The sequence below is a fragment of the Vulpes lagopus genome, chromosome 6, assembly GCF_018345385.1.
Source record: "Vulpes lagopus strain Blue_001 chromosome 6, ASM1834538v1, whole genome shotgun sequence".
Classification (NCBI taxonomy): domain Eukaryota; kingdom Metazoa; phylum Chordata; class Mammalia; order Carnivora; family Canidae; genus Vulpes; species Vulpes lagopus.
The window spans coordinates 91,516,357-91,535,670 of NC_054829.1; the positions used below are offsets into that span (position 1 = coordinate 91,516,357).

General features: G+C 32.6%; 1 protein-coding gene across 2 annotated transcripts in view; it reads left to right on the forward strand.

Annotated features, from left to right (window-relative positions):
- The window catches only part of GRID2 (glutamate ionotropic receptor delta type subunit 2), a 1,439,737-nt gene that overhangs the window by 414,342 nt on the left and 1,006,081 nt on the right, over positions 1-19,314 (forward strand). The gene's annotated exons all lie outside the window — the stretch shown is intronic.

A 19,314-nucleotide genomic window follows, 5' to 3' on the forward strand; every position in this document is an offset into this window, starting at 1 on the left:
TGACAGGAGAGCAAAGAAATGTTAAACAATAATGACAAGAAATAAATTATCTTACATACTATAGGTAGATTTATAGAACAGGCTGACAGGTGCCTGTCAAAGTGAGAAAAGTGGTATGTAAGGACATATAAAGCATATTTAAAACAGTAACTCACTTAATTGAAAGCACCATATGGGCCTTGATGATTTGTTAGACATTGTTCAACTGATGAATTTTATAGTAAACAGAGTATGTCTATATATAAGCTAAATGAAGCACAATCTTTTGATAGCAATAAATGCATTTTGGATCAACTGTGTTCCTTTAAAGCCTTGGATATAACTATTAAAATTAAGAAATAGTGAAAGGAGCCATAAGGGAAGGGGGGCTAAAACTGAGTGGGGAAAAATTAGAGAGGAAGACAAACTTTGAGAGACTCCTAACTCCTAACTTTTGTGTGAGAAACAAAGGGTTGCAGAGGGGAGGTGGGTGGCGTGACAGGGTAACTAAGTGACAGGCATTAAGGAGAGCACATGATGAGATGAGCACTGAGTGTTATACTACATGTTGGCAAATTGAATTTAAATAGTTAAAAAATAAAATTAATAAAATTAATATATAATTGCCATTAAAGGAATATTTATTCGATTGATTGGAATATAAGAAAATAGCACTTTATTAAATAACAGCTAATTAAAATGGATTAACCTATAAAATCACACAGTTAATTCATTCACATATTTCCATTGAACTGCTACCTTGCTACAGACATTACAGTTCATTTCAAGAAAATCAAGAGAGATCAAATTATTTATGTGACGTGACATAAACAATTATAAAACATAAAATTTAAAAATGATCAAGTTTTAACACCAACATCACTAGATTTTAAAAAATGTAACTTAATTCAATACTCTAAGTTGTCACTTAAGCAACTGATGATTATGATAAGTTCTTATTTGAACATTCATAATAATGAAAAATAAGAGTAGAAAAAATGTAAAACTACATGTTGTATTTCCAAAATGTAAATGTTTTGTGAATTATTTAGATAACTATTAAATTAGTGATTGAAGAAAATAATGATATTTTACTATTCTGTTTTTCCATAGAATGCCTAGCCCAGCATATCTGTTTTTTTGAGGTTGGTTCCATACTATGTTTATAAACAAGGCCATAGTATAGGTAATAGCAAAGACCCTAAAGATTGACCCAAGATATCTTTCAGTTTTTAATATTTAAAGGAAAATAAAAATTTCGTGGGGGCACCCATATTGTTGTAATTATTTTAGGAATTTGACTTTTTACTTAATAAGGTTAATACAGCGTGGATTAAATTGGAATTTAAAATGTTATTTTAAATATGCAAATTTGAAGCGCTCTTACTTTAAGAAAATTTTCAGCAAATCATTTTAGGTATCAGCCACATTTTGAAATGGTGATGATGAAGAGCTAAAATTTCTGTATGTGTCAAACAGCATTTGGTAATTGCATATGTTATTATAAGAGAGGTTCATGATGTATCAGTATTTGAACAAGAATAAAGAAGAACCAAAAAAAAAAAAAAAGGAACAACCTTAAAAGGTACTTTCCTTTGAACCATTCACTTAAACATCTATCTTGTGCCCACAGCCCAGAAACTTGACAGAAATGCGTCTCTTTTCATGAAACTTGAAAATCACCATTCCTACCTTTAATATCCCATCAATCTGTAGTTTGAAGCATTCAATAGCTACTTCTGTATTTTAAAAAGAAACATTAGCCTTTCAGAATTGCTGTTTCTTGAAGAATTACAGTCTATTATAATAAAATTTTTCATATAATGAAGAGTGGTCAGGATGTGGCCACTTTCCATGGTGCTACTAATGTACAAAACATGGGAGATGCTTCATAGTCCTTTACAGACTGCTTGTTTAGTTTAGTACTAGTCCCTTAAAAATTACTGGCCTATGTCCCAAGCTTTAAAATCAAGGTAGATTACTTTTCCTTTTATTACATCATATTTGTGAACTCAGTTAAATTAGTAGATTCAAAATAGCTATTTAAAATTGCAATTATGTATATTCAAGATAAATTGTTTTCTGTATTAAATATCCGTAGGGACTCTTTTTTTCCCTAAAAGATGGAGAATTCTCCATTCCAAACCAGGCTCACTCCACCTCAGTAATATAGCAGACATTTTCAAATATATTAGAAGGTTCATCAGTTAAAATTAGCTTGACAGTATAATGGTGCATAGTGCTGTAAGACATTGTTTTTGAAGTAGAATTACAAAACATGAAAAGATAATACCACATAATATTTTAAAAGACAGTGCATTCTGCATTCTGTTTATAAGATAAGACAAGTGGTCATACAGTGTGTGTGTGTGTGTGTGTGTGTGTGTGTGTGCGTGTGTGTTAACTACTTGGTCTAAGAATATTTTTTTGTGCTACAAAATTTCCTCTTTTACTATTCTCTCCCCATCCTTTACCCTGTACTTCTCATTATCTACCATACTTAGATGCTCCACTTTTATAGCACTGGAGATCCTGAATACTCCTGAGCTGAAATATTGCTGCCCTGTGTAACTTACCTCATTCTTATTGTAAGCCTGAATGACATTTTAACACCCCATTAAAAAAGTAGCTATCAGACTCCACAGTCAGAGTCTATGCTTCTTTTTTTTCTATACATTTTTTTTATTGGAGTTTGATTTGCCAACATAAAGTATAACACCCAGTGCTCATCCTGTCAAGTGCCCCATGAGTCTGTGCTTCTCAAATGAAAGGGCCTCTTGAGAGACAGGATTTTCAGCCTCTATTCCATGGACTCACCAAATAGAAAATTGTATGCTACTATAGTATTTCTATATCAGTATTACCTTGGTTATTGCACTATATTGTCATGAGCAAGAGCACAGATGTGAGAGCTACCTCTACCATGATTAGCTGTATGAACCTGGAGAAGTTACTTAACCTTTTGTGCCTTAGTTTTCTTACCTGTAAAATGGAGATAATCATGGTACTGCCGTCAAGGAGTTTTGTAAAGATTACATAAAATAAAAAACATAAAGTGCTTAGAATAGCTAAAATAGTAGGTGCCTTTTAAATATTAGCTTTCATTAATAAATTCCTGATTCAGAATAAAAATTTTAAATAAGTGGTGGAATTGGAAGAACAAGAATTTAAATTCCAATTTGTTTTGCTGAGATTTCACATGAATATATTTTAGTTATGTATGCTCGACAATAGCCAGAGGTTTGACTGCAACTATTACCAATGTATTTGAAAAATAAGAATTTAGATGTCTTACTAGATTAGATAAACTGGATAGAAAAAAAAGAGTCTGAGTTCCTTATTACTTATTTCAATTATGATAATTGGACCGAGGAAAATAGTGGGATATAATTCTAAATTGGCAAAGAAGCAAGTTAGATTAAACTGTAAACACAAATGACCTGGGTATCTGCTTGAAGGCTTATTCAGTTAAAAGCAGATCATCTGATAATTTTTGCCTTACTGAGAGCTTTACTTTTCAGAGAGTTGAATAAGGACTGCTATTTTACAGGATCTTATCCTATCAAGGAAGCATCAGTTGGCAAAGTGGAAGTGACAGGAATCTTGGAAGATGATGATATCATCTCAGGTGCCATAAAGCCAAGGAAATGAATGCTTTGTAGAGTCTAATATCTTCCCCAGATTTTAAGAAAATCTTCTGAACAAAGTAAGTTCATGACAAAGATAGGTTGCTTCAATGCTGAAAGCCCTGAAAAATGAAATCTTTATTATAGTCTCACAGATTTCATAATGAGAAAAAAAGCAAACAGACAAACTAAAGCAGCTGCGTAAAGATGGAGCATTCTGTTGAGCTTAGCTTTTGTAGCAGTACATACAAAAAGTGGGAGAAAACACAAAATGAATGAATTATTATTATAAGAAAAATTAAAAAAAAAACCTCTAAAACATGGACAGAGGGCTAGGTAAAAAATGTTGAGTATAACATAAATTGTGTTTTGTTTTGTATTATGCCTGTTTTAGAAAAACAAGAAAAAGTTAGGTTTATTGCTTCATCACTGATAAAAGAAAAAACATATATTCAACGTTTATTTTACTTCCATATTGCCTATTTATAAAAAGCCAAGAAATGAAGTTAATATGGAAAGAGTTGAAATTGAAATCTAAAGCAAGAGAGAGGAAAATGTAGCATAAATTAAACAATTTTTACTTTCCGTAAGATATTATTTCAATGGAATATGAAAACATGTACAGACATGGAAATTAAAGTAGTATTTTATAATGTTCCAGGATTGTAGAAGCATAGACTTTCAGGATTTGAAAAAATCTCAGAGGTTGATTTAACATTTGATGTTTAAATGTCCTGCCCTTTTCTACTAAAAAAATTACTAGAAACAAAAGGATATATTGTTTTTCAAAAAAAGAAAGGATTAGGTAAATATTCACCAAATATTGATGTTAATCCTTAGCAAAAGGAAACAAAATTCAAATGTATCAGTAAACAAGTGATGTGAATGATAATAACAGAAAGAGGAAAGCCCTAGGAGCCTGAAAAGTTAACAAGGATAGAAATTATTACTAAGGTCACCCTGTACTTTTACAGTGTAGCTAAATATAGATAGATTATGAAACATATTACAACCATATTATGTCTTGATTTAACTGAATTATTTAAATGTCATTATACCTTGTGGACAAGACAGGGAAATGTATCAAATTATGGTAGAGTTTATGAGGTTGTAGCTGGTTGAGAAACTATCAGAGATTGTTTTTACTGTATTGATGTCATCTGGAGGAATATCTTTAATGGCATGGGTAGGCTCACTATTATTATTTACTGCACTACCTCTTTTCAAGATGCTCATCCTAAAACAGCCATTAGTATACTTTGGCATTTATTGAATGATAGTGCTTTATTGTAAATGAATGGAGAAAAGAAGGATTATTAAAAATTCTGAGAATAGGTAATTTTTAGAAATAAATTAGTTACAGATATATTTAGGAATAAAAATAATTGAATTAATTTATATGTGAATTCAAATACTTAAATATTAAAGTTTAAAAGAAAATAGAAAATACTATTTTCTTAACAAATCTTAAATCTGTTTCTCTAGCCCAGTGCTCTATATTGAGCTCCATGCCCAGAAACCCATCTCTGTTGGACATGCCCATTTAATTGTCTCACAGACATCAGACTCAACAGATCAAAACTGAATTCACTGGCATGACTCATATTCTCTTCCTATTCCTGGAGTTACATGCTGGGTAATGGAAACATTATATACCCACATTTTCAATCCAGAATCCTAGCTGTCATCTGACTTCCTTTAATGTATTACCCAAATCTTATTAGTAATTATGCCAGGGCAGAGATTTGACCAAAATTCCACTTTAGAAATATTACTTTGAAAATAAGGAGTGAATTGATTTTCTATTATTCTAGTTAAGAATTCAGCACAAATAATAACTATATATTAAGCATAGTAACCCATTATTACCTTTATTAAATAAGTATTTATTAGTACCTACTGTAAGGGAAGTGAGAAGAATATAATCCTCTATAATATATTACATGTGGTACCTAACATTTAAAAAAAGGGAACAAACCTGAGTGCGGCACCAGTTCAGATAGATAGCTTTGGCGGTTAAAGAACTAACTTCATATTGAACAGATCAGAGTCTGAATTCTAGCTTGGATTCCACTTATGTACTTTTAGATTACTTCTGATCAGAAAAATGAGGATGACAATATGATAAAGATTAAATGAAATTATATATGTAGCTTATCTAGTATAATTCTTGACACTTGATAGAATTCAACAAATATGTTACTTCTCCCTTTTATCTTTCTTCCCTACAAAAGTTTAGATCATTCTAGGAAGAAGAGCAGCTTAGCTGCATGCACCTGGCTCAAAGTTTCATGAGATTGCAGTCAAGTGGTTCCAATAGAAAGCCTGATAAGTGATTGGGGGAGTTACAGACCCACTTTTTTTTAAGACTTTATTTATTTATTTATTCATGAGAGGGAGAGAGAGACAGAGACACAGGCAGAGGGAGAAGCAAGCTCCACGCAAGGAGGCTTGATCCGGAGACATCAGGATCACGCCCTGAGCAGAAGGCAGATGCTTAACCACTGAGCCACCCACGCATCCCAAGACCCACTTCTAAGCTTACCCAAATGGTTGTTGAGAAGCCTCAGTCCCTTACCATGTGGACCTCTCCATGGGACTGCTTCAGACCCAGATAATTGACTTCCCTCAAGGTGAGAAATATGAGAGAAAGGGAGACCAAACAGAAGAACACACCATGACAAAATCCATAGTCCTAATTTTAGAAGTGGCATTCCATCTTTTATGTTGTATTTTATTTATTGGAATTTAATCAGTCCAGCCCATATTCAAGTGGAATGAAATACACAAAGATGTGAACACCAGGAGACAAGGATCTTGGAAGCCCTCCTCAGGGTTGTTTATTTATATTAGTCACCTACTAGACTACCTATATTCAATAAAAATATCTTAAGGACTACCTTTCTCCATGATACATTCTTTGATTTACAGAAATTTAAAAAAAGAATGCTTTCACCAGGCACTTAGACGCGTAATTTTGGTTTCTTGGTAAGATCCAAACCATGTACAATTCCTGTATCCTCAGAACACTTAGAAAAGTCCTGAATGTAATATATGCCCAATATAACTATATTGACCAGAGAAAATCTATTAAAGGCATTTCTTCGAGCATCATCTGCTAAGATATATCTTTACTTTTACTTTTGATTCCCTGATTTTGATTGATATTTACTTGAATGCTGATTGGGTGTCTTAGGTAACATTTCCCGAAGTCACTTCTGCAGGATAAAAGGTACACATCCATTTTTTTAGTTTTGGCATTTACCGAAGTGTTTCTTTGACTCCTTAATGGACTAAAATGTATAGGATTTCAAAAGTTAAGAATTTTTAGGAATTTGATGTATATTTTAACATGTTTCAAACTTATTTGACCACAAAACCCCTTTTGGAAAATTCTAATAGAATTTATGTACTGTAGGAAAGAAACATAAGCTAGGATACCAGCTAATCAGTATAGGATCAAAACAGTGACTCACTATTCAATCATTCTTCAAATGTAATCTGAGAATTTTTATTTGCAGAGATGCTGCCGAATATTATAATATATAGAGAAAAAATCCAAAATGAGGGACACCTGGGAGGCTCAGCGGTTAAGCATCTGCCTTTGGCTCAGGGCGTGATCCAGGAGTCCTGGGATCAAGTCCCACATCGGGCTTCCTGCATGAGCCTGCTTCTCCCTCTGCCTGTGTCTCTGCCTCTCTCTCTCTCTCTGTGTCTCTCATGAATAGATAAATGAAATCTTAAAGAAAAATGAACAAAACTCTTTGTAAAAGGTTTTATACCATTTGACTCCACTGTTATTTCTGGATTTCCAGTATACCAAAACCTCAAAACAATAACAACAACAATAAAACAAAACTCTTATTCTTTAGAACTTATTGTACTATTGAAGCATGGAAATTATGATTTGGGTAATCATTTATGCCACAGTAAGATGAGCATAAGAGGATATTTGATAGGTCTAAGGAACTTTAAAAAGGATTAAATGGGGAAAAAGATTTTGAGAAATCCATCTTTGGAGAAAAAATATGGCATAGAACTTCAATTTTTCTTTCCTATTAAAGGCTTTCTTTTCTTTTTTTTTTTTTTTCTGTCTTTCAATAGTACTTGGGATAATATACTCCTCAAAAATGTTTGCATTCTATAACACTCCATTTCATCTATTGATTATACGCATAAAGTAATACACAGAAGGGGTAGAAAGCAAAATTGTCATAGTAATTGTGATCTCAGCTATTTTTAAAAGAGTTTATTTTTTTCTCTCCACAGGAAAAGTTATATTGGCACCCACCCACTAAACAGTAAAATAAAGTTGCATTGATTTTCCCCCTAAGAATGGCACTTTATTGGATTCATCTTTAACTTAGATTAAGTACACAAAAATTAATAGAATTTAATGGAGTTAAATTTACCTTCATTTTGTTGCTACTTTCTTTATGAATTTATATTGTGTTCTTACACTTTTCATTACATATAAATCATTTGCTTTTAAACAGATTTGAAGCCATTTTTACTTAGTTCATGCTGAGTGAGTTAAGGTGTTTCTTTAGAAGAGGTGCCAAGCTATTTTAGGGATTGGTGTAAAACAAGTCTAAGGTAATAATAACACAGAGTCTTTAACAGTACAGAAGAAAACGTTCCCCAAGTTCATTAAAGCGCCAGTGGAGATGAGTCTTGTTTTTGGTTGGTGCAGTTAAATAATCAGTTAAATCAGAGTAAAAAGCTGTTATTTCACATCCTTGCAGCAGATAGTAAATTATTCAAAACCTAGCTCATTTATCTATCAAAAATTGCACTAAGTATAAAAGATGGATTTGAATACTAATATATTATGCAAAAATAGAAAGAATGATGGCATTTTAATCATTGAATTCAGTGGAAATTGGAGGAGATGTGGCATGCAAGTAAATAAAATACTAATTCCAATTTTAGGGATTATAATTTATGTACCACTTAAATTTTCTGATGAGGAGCAATTGGATATCCTAAGTTTGCTCTGAGAATAAATCCCAGTAAAAGGAAGTGTCTATTGTTGTTTTGATTACATTTAAAACAACTTGGAGTGAATAAAAGCTTTTGAATTTAGATACTAAAATAAAACACTTAGCTCATATGCTCGCATAGGTTTTTTGTTTTATTTTGTTTTATTCAAGACACTTTGGGGAAAGCTACTCAGGCTTTTTTTTTTTTTTTTTTTTGTACTAATTATTTGTGTTCATAATTAGCAAAAGCTTTCTGTCTACTCTGTGGCTTTGCAACATAGGTAAAATCCTTACTATAATTTATTTAAAAAGCATAGAAGCCTGATGAAAAAATATGAATGATACATGTATTTTAGTGTATCTTTTCTATGTGATGTATACATACACTCATCTTCAAATCGCAATTTAACAGTGATTTTTGGCATTAATCTAAGTAAGAATCTATGTAATTCTCTTCTACTAATCTTGAATAATTAAAGAGAGTAACTTCAGGAAAGCTGAGTTTTCTTATACACATTTGTTCTCTTGAAAAAGCATATGAATAAATAGGAGACTCTAGACAAATGCTTTTATTTCCAATGGAACAATTATTTTGGAGGCAAGTTTTACAAAGGAATTCATACTCATATTTCAACTTGATTTCATAACCACAATTTCATAAATTGAAAGGAGTGTTTGGAAGCACAGAAATAAAGTAGTAATAGAACTACATTTTATTATTAGTGACTTTTTAAAGCACTGTCCTATAAACTCTTAGAGTATATTATCTTCCCCCTTTAAATAGAAGAGGGAAAAATTAGTAAAAATAGGGAAAGTGAGAGAAGTTGAGAGGGCTTCTCTGAAAGGATTCAGTAGAATACAATTTACAACGAAATACATGAATTCAGCAATTTTTAATATATTGTAGCCAGCACCTCATCCTCTTTACTTTAAATTTGCAAAAAATTTAAAAGCAGGAGCAAATTTTGAAAATGGACCAAGATAATTGTGAATATGAATATTTTACCGTTCTTTCATTTTATGTTTACATATATGCTTAACTTCAAAGAAAAAGTTTAAATGCATATTAAACAGATTTTCAATTGTATGACTACTGATTCAAAATGTAGAATATATTTACTCATTGTTTTATCTACCAATCTATTATTGAATATGAACTATGTGTGGATATAATACTTGCTAGAGTTACAATGATACATGACAAGTCTCTGCCTTCAAAAAAGTCCTTAGTAAACAAGCAATTGTCATGAAAATGGATGGTTTCATTGCAGGGTAATAAATGTGACAACAATACAGTCAGGGACTACTATTGTCTTAGCCTAGAGATCTTAAGCTGCATTTTATTGTTAATGGTACATGAATGTTGTTCTCTATGTATTTATTCTAGCCATTATTATAGACTTTGATATGACTGCTTACTTTTCAGCTTTTTAACCAAGATTTTGAATGGTTGTTGAGGTTCTGTCTCCTTTAAGAATTATTATGACCATAATGATGCTCCTTTTATGTGAAAAAAAAAAAGAAGATCCATGCAGCTTTTACATAGACATTTACATTCTTTTCTGCTCACAAAACTATGAGCTGTTTATAGATAAGGCTTATATCTTTTTGATATTATTTTGTGTGCTTGTGTGTTGGTGATACACCTGCCCCACTCCCAGATTTGTAACTGGAAGGCCAAGTACAGTGACTGGCATACATCAAGGACTGTTTTATAACACAAAATCTGAGAAAGGTTGTGACCTATTCTATCCATGGGATTGGTTTTATACAGAGACAGATACAAAGGAAGTCAGGATATCCACTTTTACTTTTCTTTCTCTCTCTCCTGTATGTGTATATATGTATTTCTGTCAGATATATGAAGTGTCTGATATGTATAAGGGGACAAGTAAGTAAAACGTTGCTTTACCACCTCATAGCACATTCATTCCAGGCATTTATAATTTCTAACTTCAATCAAATGAAGTCCTGTAAACCATCCATTTTTTCTATTCTTCAGGCAATACTGATTTTCTGACCCTAACCTATACCTGATTGATTGAATAGAACTTGGAAGTTCTTTCTGTTCACTTTATAATTGACCTTGGTCTAGAAGAATATTATAGGGAATTGTCACTGCATAAGCTAACCCAAGAGGGGCTCTTTATTCAATGACATATCTCCAAAGAGTTAGAGCTAGTTGTTGTAGGGGGCAGGGGTGGAGGAGGTAGTCAGGGACAGAACTAAAGGGGATAAGGAGATATATGGAATTGAAGAGGCAGATATCCACTTTTGGGAGCTTCTGGTTTCTTAAACTGAAAATGGATAGAAATTAGTATAAACTTGATAGCTCAATGGCAAGGTTACGGGGGTTTAGCAGAATCTGTCTGCCATATAATCTCTCTGCTTTCCACTTTCTAAGAGATCAAGTACAATTCAAAGGCACCCATCCAATCAAGTTGTAGCAAATGACTGTGTTATCACTAAATCAGATCAAGTGTAGGAACCTGAGGGAAGTTGGTCCTGGCTTTGTCCCTTGAAAAATGTGATTTCTGGTATAGCTAGCCTCTAGCAAGGTTAAGAATGCCAAAGTCTGAAAGCTGATGGAATAACAGCAATGATCCTATTAGGGACAGATTGTTCTTCCTAAGAAATTCAAAGGAGCAGAGCCTGGTGCAGGAGAGAAAGTTTTCAAAGACTTTCTTTCACTTAGGTGAGAAAACAATGATTGTGTTAATTGTATACTAAAAATTAATTAGATGAACATTAAAATATTTGACTTTCATAATTCAGATAATATTTGAAAAGTTAAATGTGTATCATTTTATTTTTCTTGATGAAATTTCTGAAAAAATTTTTGACATTCATGAATGTTGGAACCAAGAATAGGAGTAAAAAATGTGCCGTTTAAAAAAAAAAAACTAGTTTTCTGTCTTTCATGTTTCAAAGTACATTTATTTTAGCCATGAATTGATATACATTGCTATAATTTATTTATTTAGAATTATAATGTTGAATATTTTGAATATGAATAATTTGAAAATAGTCCAATAATTCAATTGAATATTAATCCCATTTAATATTAATCTTATATCCCTGTTTCTTAAAACAATATGTATTGTCTTATAAAGGAAAATAAAAAATTATAATCTCTTCCACCCATTTATAATATGGGTAGGAACTTTAGGTAATACTTAACTACACTCTTTGAACTTAGAATATATATTGCTCCCAACTGTTATAAGTGCTATTCAGACTCTCTTGATCCTCTTTTTTCATTTCCTGGAAAACTATATTTGCAACAAAGTCACTGGTTTCCTTTTCTTAATTTATATCATTGATGCAGGATCATCAAGCCCAACCATCAAGAAAGATCTCTTGAGACTTTTTACGGTGCGAAAGGTGTCTTTATTGTAGCACAGGGGCCAGACGCATGATCAGAGAGAAGTGCATTGTGATTGTGAGAAGTGACTGATTTATAAGGTTTTCTATCTTTTTTTAAAGTTTTTATTTATTTATTTATTCATGACAGAGAGAGAGAGAGAGAGAGAGAGAGAGAGAGGCAGAGACATAGACAGAGGGAGAAGCAGGCTCCCGCAAGGAGCCCAATGAGGGACTCAATCCTGGATCCTGGGATCATGCCCTGAGCTGAAAGCAGATGCTCAACCGCTGAGCCACCCAGGCATCCTATCATCAGGGGGAATTTCTAAAGAACATTTGCCTTGGCAAAACAAGAGATAGGAGGAGAGAGACAGAGAACCATCCAGGCAGATAAGACATATGTCTGGCTGGGAAACTCCTAATTTTTATTTAAAATATTTCTGTAGTGTTTTCATATGATTAACAAAAAAAATAGGCATTTAATATGTGGGAAGCACCCATTTATGACTTCTAGCTCTTAAACCATGATAAATGCAGATTCTATATGAATATTAATATTTGAAATTTGTACTATAGAATCATAAAGAGAAAAAAGTAAATTTTGTAGTACAAATCCTCGTCATAAGAGACCTCAAAATTAAAATGACTCAACATCTTAAATATGATCAAGTGTGTAGAAGTAAGTGCATAGTAATGATTTTAGGTAGACTTCAGTATAGTCACAGAAGAATTCTTACGTATGTGTGATTTTTATCAGGGATAAGGGTCTGCCCACTAAAAATACTTAAAAAAAATCAGGTTAGCTCTTCATCTCAGGTCTTAAAATATAACAAATTAAGTTACTAATAATACCCATTTATAGAGTAAACCATAAGTATGGTAACAGATATAAGCAAAACTTTATGACTGTATAGTCATGTTTACATTCAATCCTAATTCACTTCTCACACTCGGTTATGGCTAAAGTATGTCTAACAGGAGTAGTATGGTTATATCTCCTCTGTTTCATATTTAATTCTAGTCAGTGTAATATTGCAGGTATCAATCTATTAGATCTATAGCAAAATAGAGGTTTTCTCAGTATTTTTGTTTATGTAAAATTCAATTAAGTTTTCGTTTCCATATAGTGCATTTCAAGCATTTAAAAAAAATGCATTTATTTGAGAAAGAGAGCACAAGCCAGGAGAAGAGCAGAAGGAAAAGCAGACTCTGAGATGTACAAAGAACCCAACACTGGGATCATGACCTGGGCTGAAGGTAGTTGCTTCACTGATCAAACCACCCACATCCCCCATTTCAAGCATTTTTGTCCTTTTGTTTCTGAATTGATACTCTAGAAATCTGTACAGTGCTGGGACATAGAAAATTTTCTGTCTTTAATGTATGAGCTCTGAAATACCAGCTGCAATTGTCAATTTCCTGATAAATTTTTCCTTCTCTAATCTCTGTTTCTTTCATTTCAATTTTTCTACGAAGATGTGATTTAAGGGAATATTTTGGGTAACATTGCAAGAAAAAATTAACCTCCAGGTTAGTACTCCTGAAAGATTTTCAGAAGTCACAAAAATGCAGACTATTTCTATATCAGTTCTCCTGCTTGCAGCAATCTTTCCATTTGCTTTAATGTTTATCTACTATGTGTTGGCTAGGTAAGGATTATGAAAATATATTTCATCTGTACATATTTTTCATTTATTTTGATTTTGAGAAAGAAACTAGATGAAATTAGAACAATTGTTAATATTTTTAAGCTTTAGGCTTTAGTTCTAGTTAGTAAGTTGAATAGAAATATTTTGCTTATGTGGAATTTAAAAAACAAAAGAAATGAGCATAAGGGAAGGGAAGAAAAAATAAAATAAGATAAAAATAGAGAAGGGGACAAACTATAAGAGATGCTGAACTCTAGCAAGCCAGTTGGGGGTTACTGGAGGGGAGATGGGTGAGGAGAAGGAATAATTGAGTAAGGGGCATTAAGGGGGCACTTGATGGAATGAGCATTGGGTGTTATATGCAACTGATAAATCACTAAATGATAAATCATAAAATCACCAACTGAAACTAATAATACAGTATATGTTAACTAAATTGAATTTAAATAATTTATAAAATAAAGAAAAAAATTAGAGCTGACATAACCCTCTGATCTTTTTTAAAATTCAATCATATACTGTCAACCAGTAGATAACCAGATTATTTACCAGATTATTTACATTCAGTGTCATTTAATACTCTTTTATGGAACATTTTTAAGGAGCTTTCTAACCCAGTGGTCTTCTCAAGATACCCTAGAAATTGACACTTTTTTCTTATTTTTTCTGTATGGTCCATATCATTAAACCTAATTAACCAATTTATATTATTCTAAGGTTTCCTAAATTTATGTTTATAAAGTTTTAAAAAAAAACTTTTCATCTTTAGCCTTTAGATGACTAAAAATCTATGCAATTAAGTTGGAGTAAACATGTCTGCCATGATTCTTCAAATATAAATGTGAGAGTTTTGGGTTTTTTAGAGGTATTTTTGCTTGTTTGTTTGCTTTTAGTCAGTGCGGTTACCTTGTCTTGAATCTAGTTTGGGAATTGTGCAGGTCCCATGCTATTAATCTTTTTTTTTTCTTTTCTTTTCTTTTTTCTTTTTTACTACTTGATGTGAACTTTTACCATTTATTGATACCTATATTGAGAAGTGAACAGAATAAATAAACAGATGTTAATTTCTGAAACTTGGCTTTCTTCTGACTTCAGTAAAGTGGGGGGGGGGGGAGGAGCAGTTATATAAGATTCTTAGAAAACTCCATAAATTTCAGTTTGCAATTATATTAGCTTTTCATCTCACTCTAGGGCAAGGAAAGGAATGAAGGATTTAATGATAGGCATAATAACATTTAAAAAATGGAAAAAGATAATCAAATGAGAGAAAAAGGTTTTTCATGGAAGAAAAATGGAGAATTTGTTTTCTGACTTCCTTCTCCCATGTAACATTGTAGCATCACTTAATTTTCTTCATTGGTACTATATTTACCAATATTCTAAAGTTAGTAAATATGCTCAAAATAATACTTTCAATACAGGAGTAACTGGTCCAATTAATCATAACAATTACCTTCTACCTTTTTCTATCTTGGAAGGGAATCTGCAATCTCATGAAAAAAGGATTTTATCACTTTAATATTCTTCTAAGAGTTGAAGAAAACTCTAGATAGAATAAAATATCAAGTTAGTCCTGTTGCAACTCAATTTCCATATCACTTGCATAAGAGACTGTTCTTTTCTTTGGATGTTTTTTTCCTCCGCTTTGATTGTGTTTTAGTTAGTGCCCATTTGAAGACAAAGAATAGATACTCACTAAAACCACCTCAAGTAAAGAGGCTTATTGTAAGGACACTAGTCAATTGTGTGTAATGCAAGGAAAGTCAACTTAACAATGTGTCTGAGGGATTGGATATGTGAAATAAAAATTTTTCAGTGAGACAAACATGCCTTTCTGCATTTTTCCTTATGAATCCACATGGATGCTATGCTAATTTTTGCTTCTTTATGCATGTCATAATGACCCTCTTCAATCTTTTCAAGTACTTGAAGCTCTTTTTGCTGGTTACCATCCTCTAAATGATTTGACTTTCTCATGGTCTTGGCATTTCTTAATTGTGGCGCTAATTAACATTTCAGTTCCAGGGCTCTTATTACTGTCTGAGACATCTGAAACTTTAGATCAAAACATTAAAACAAAGAAAGATTATTCTTCTCACATAATTAACTGCAAGTCAACACCTCCAGAACCAAGTTCTTTTTCTTCCCCTCCAGGTTAATCTATACCTTTCTCTTGTGTTTCTGATATCAAATTGTTATTTCTATAATTCCTGTCAGATTTATTTCAATAACATTGAGTAATTTATCTGGTAACACTGACTTTTACCACTTTCAGTTTTACCAATAATTATGATTCTGTATTTATAATTCTTCCCATATGTGATCTACATATTTACGTCTTGTACAGGAATTAAGAATGGGAATTCCACCCGAGTTCAAATTCAAGCTCTTTGATAGTGTGTATGAGATAAGTTCTCTGTGTCTCAGTTCCTTTAACTGTAATGGGGGCAAATGATTATACATTCTCTCATAGGGTGTTGTGAGATCAAATGAGTTAAATGTAAGGCACATAAAATATGCTTACATTTTTTAAAATATGTTTACATTTTAAGTACCATATAAGACTGAGATAGTAATGAGATAATTTCCATTCTAACTTGCTGTAAATTTAATCCTTCTAAACTATATAATAACTTCCTTATAGGCCTCCTTGTTGGACCTATCTTCCTAAATCATGAGTTGGGTCAAAATTTTTAGAGTAAAATATATTTGTGACTTTCCCATGCCATCCAAATTAAAGTTCATATTTAGCTGTTCTCAATCGACCCTAATTTAGTTTCCCATATTCGTATATTTACTATGTTCTTCTGTAATTAATTTGCTTTAGTCACATGAGATTTCACATATTTTCATGCTTGCAAGTCTTTGCTTAGGTTGTTCACCTCCCCCAACTCCAGCCTTAACGTGCACTTCAACTCTTGTTTTGTTCATTCAAACTCTTACATATAAAAGCTTTTGAACTCTTGGGGCACATGAATGGCTCAGTTGGTTAAGTGTACAATCTTGATTTCAGCCCAGGTCATTATCCCAAGGTCCTAGGATGGAGTCCCATGTTGGGCTCTGAGGTCACAAGGAGTCTGCTTGAGGATTTTCTATCTCTCCCTCTGTCCCTCCCTCCTCTCATGCTTTCTCTCTCTTTTTCAAATAAATAAGTAAATAAATATTAAAAAAAAACAACTTTTGAACTATTTTCCCCCTTAGAATAGAAATTTTATATATATATATATATATATATATATATATATATTTTTTTTTTTTTTTTTTTCCCTACAGAATTTTCTAATTTTCTCAGTTAAAATGCAGAATTCTTATTAGTAGCTCCTGGTCATATGTTACCAATCCCTAATGAAGGTCACAAATATTGACTTACTTTTATATACCCATGAATCATGACATAGAGTTTTCGAATAGTAAATACTTATTTATGAAAGTGATTAGTATATGAAAGAATTGAGATTCATGTTCAAGAGTAAAGGTTAAGTTTTGAGTTAATTTGCTTACTTTTTTAAAGAATCATTATAAGCACAGGCTAAGAATATTTATTGCAGAATTGATGTCTTTAATAACTTAATTTTCTGCCATTTTATCTAATGACAGTCCTTAAACTTTTATTATAGCCTCATCCAGTTAAATGAGAAAAATGTTATATATATATATATATATATATATATATATATATATATATATATAAAAGCCAATATAAACTTTGGCTTAGAAATAGTATACATGTTTTTGTGTAGAGATAATACTTCATTGATGCCACTATAAAGTGCTACCTCTTTTCTAATATATTATGAAAGTAATTTTTTAAATGTCATTCTTAAAGAAATAATGAATTTATCTCTGATATAATATAAGAGAATTGTCCAAAATAAAGTTAGTTTGAAAAATATCTCTCAGGTGGGCACCTGGGTGGCTTAGTGGTTGAGTGTCTGCCTTTGGCTCAGGTCATGATCCCAGGGTCCTGGGATCAAGTTCCACATCAGTCTACCCTTGGAAAGCTTGCTTTTACCTCTACCTATGTCACTGCCTCTCTGTGTCTTCCATTAATAAATAAATAAAATCTTTAATAAATGAAAAATATCTCACAGGGCTGTGATCTTCCCCAGGGAAGAGTCACTCTCTTCATGCTCATCCTCTTCCATGCTCCAGAGCACCAGTGTCTCCTGGCCATGAGCTTTACATATGTCTGATGCCATAGCATTTATGTCTGGCTCCCCAGGTTTTGTGCCACCAAGGAGACACCCCTTGATCATTGTGCTGGTGGCTGGGGGAGCTTTAACTCTTCAATCCAATAGGATTATAACAATCAGAGAGATGGTTCTCAAAAGCTAACACCCTAGAGTCCCTTACAGACAATGGATTGAAGAATACTGCATAGTCTTTTATCAAAAGCAGGCCATTTTGCTCTCCCTGAAGCTTCAGCATGAGTAGCCTGCTTCACCTTTCACACACATTTGGTGCGCTAGAGTAGCCTGCTTCAAGTTTGGCACATATTCAGTGCACTACAGAGCTGCTCCCAAGAAATGTAGGCTGTGTGTGCTGTCTTGGTGCTCTCCCTCTGCCTTGTTCAAGCTCATAATTGTCACCCATAAAAGAGCTTATACACTTATCTGGAGGTTGTTTTTTGCAACTCCTACTCAGAGGATATCTCAGATTGATAGCTCTGGTAGACAAGGGGTCCTGTTATACTTGCAGTCCCAAAGCACTGTATATATTTCTATAATTTTAAAAGCTGATGCTTGAGGTTCTTGCTTCCAATCAGCCTGAATGTAGGTGTTGAGATCTTCCCCTAAGAGATACTGACAGGTCTTGGAATATCCTCAACTATTGGGAATTTGGAATGTCCTCAACTATTGGGAACTATTAAAAATATAATGGTTTACTTGGACAAGTACAAAGGTTTAAGAGACAGGCAAGAGTTGAGGTAAGGTTGAACAACAACTTTTATCTTTTACACAAGGTCAACAATTTAAGGATGAGAAAGGTGATTGTTTTATCTACTGTAGGGAAACCAACACAGAGAGTCCAGCAAATTTAAGAAAAAGGAATATATTCCAAATGAAATAATAACTCAAAACCTTAGGGGGGAGGAATAAAACTTAATGAAATGGGGATAAGTAGATAAGTAATTTACTTGAGAAAAACATTCAAAGAAGTAAGTAAAAAGTTCATGAAGATGTTCACGGAAATGGGGAGAATGGAGGAACACAGTGAAACTTCCACAAAGAGATGGAAAATATAAGAAAATACCAAATAGAAGTCACAAAGTTGAAGAATACAATAACTGAACTGAAAAATACACAAGAGGTATTCAACGGCAAACTAGACAAAACAGAAGAAAATTTTAGTCAACTTGAAGACAAGGCAGCAGAAGACACCTAATCAGAGCAGCCAAAAGAAAATAAAAAATGAAGATCACTTAAGTGAATTATGGGAAATCTCAAATGGATTAATATTTTTTCCTAGAAGAAAAAAAAAGAGAGTAAAATGACAGAAAATTTATTTGAAGAAATAATGGCTATAAAACTTTCTTAACTGAGGAAAGAAAATAAACATTTAGATTCAGGCTTCCCAGAGAGTTTCCTTATCATAGAAAAGGAACCTATAGAGAACTACACCAAGACTAATTATAATTAAGATGTCAAAAGTCAAACACAAGGAGAGCATATTAAAAGCAGCAAGAGGGCAGCCCGTGGCTCAGCGGTTTAGGCT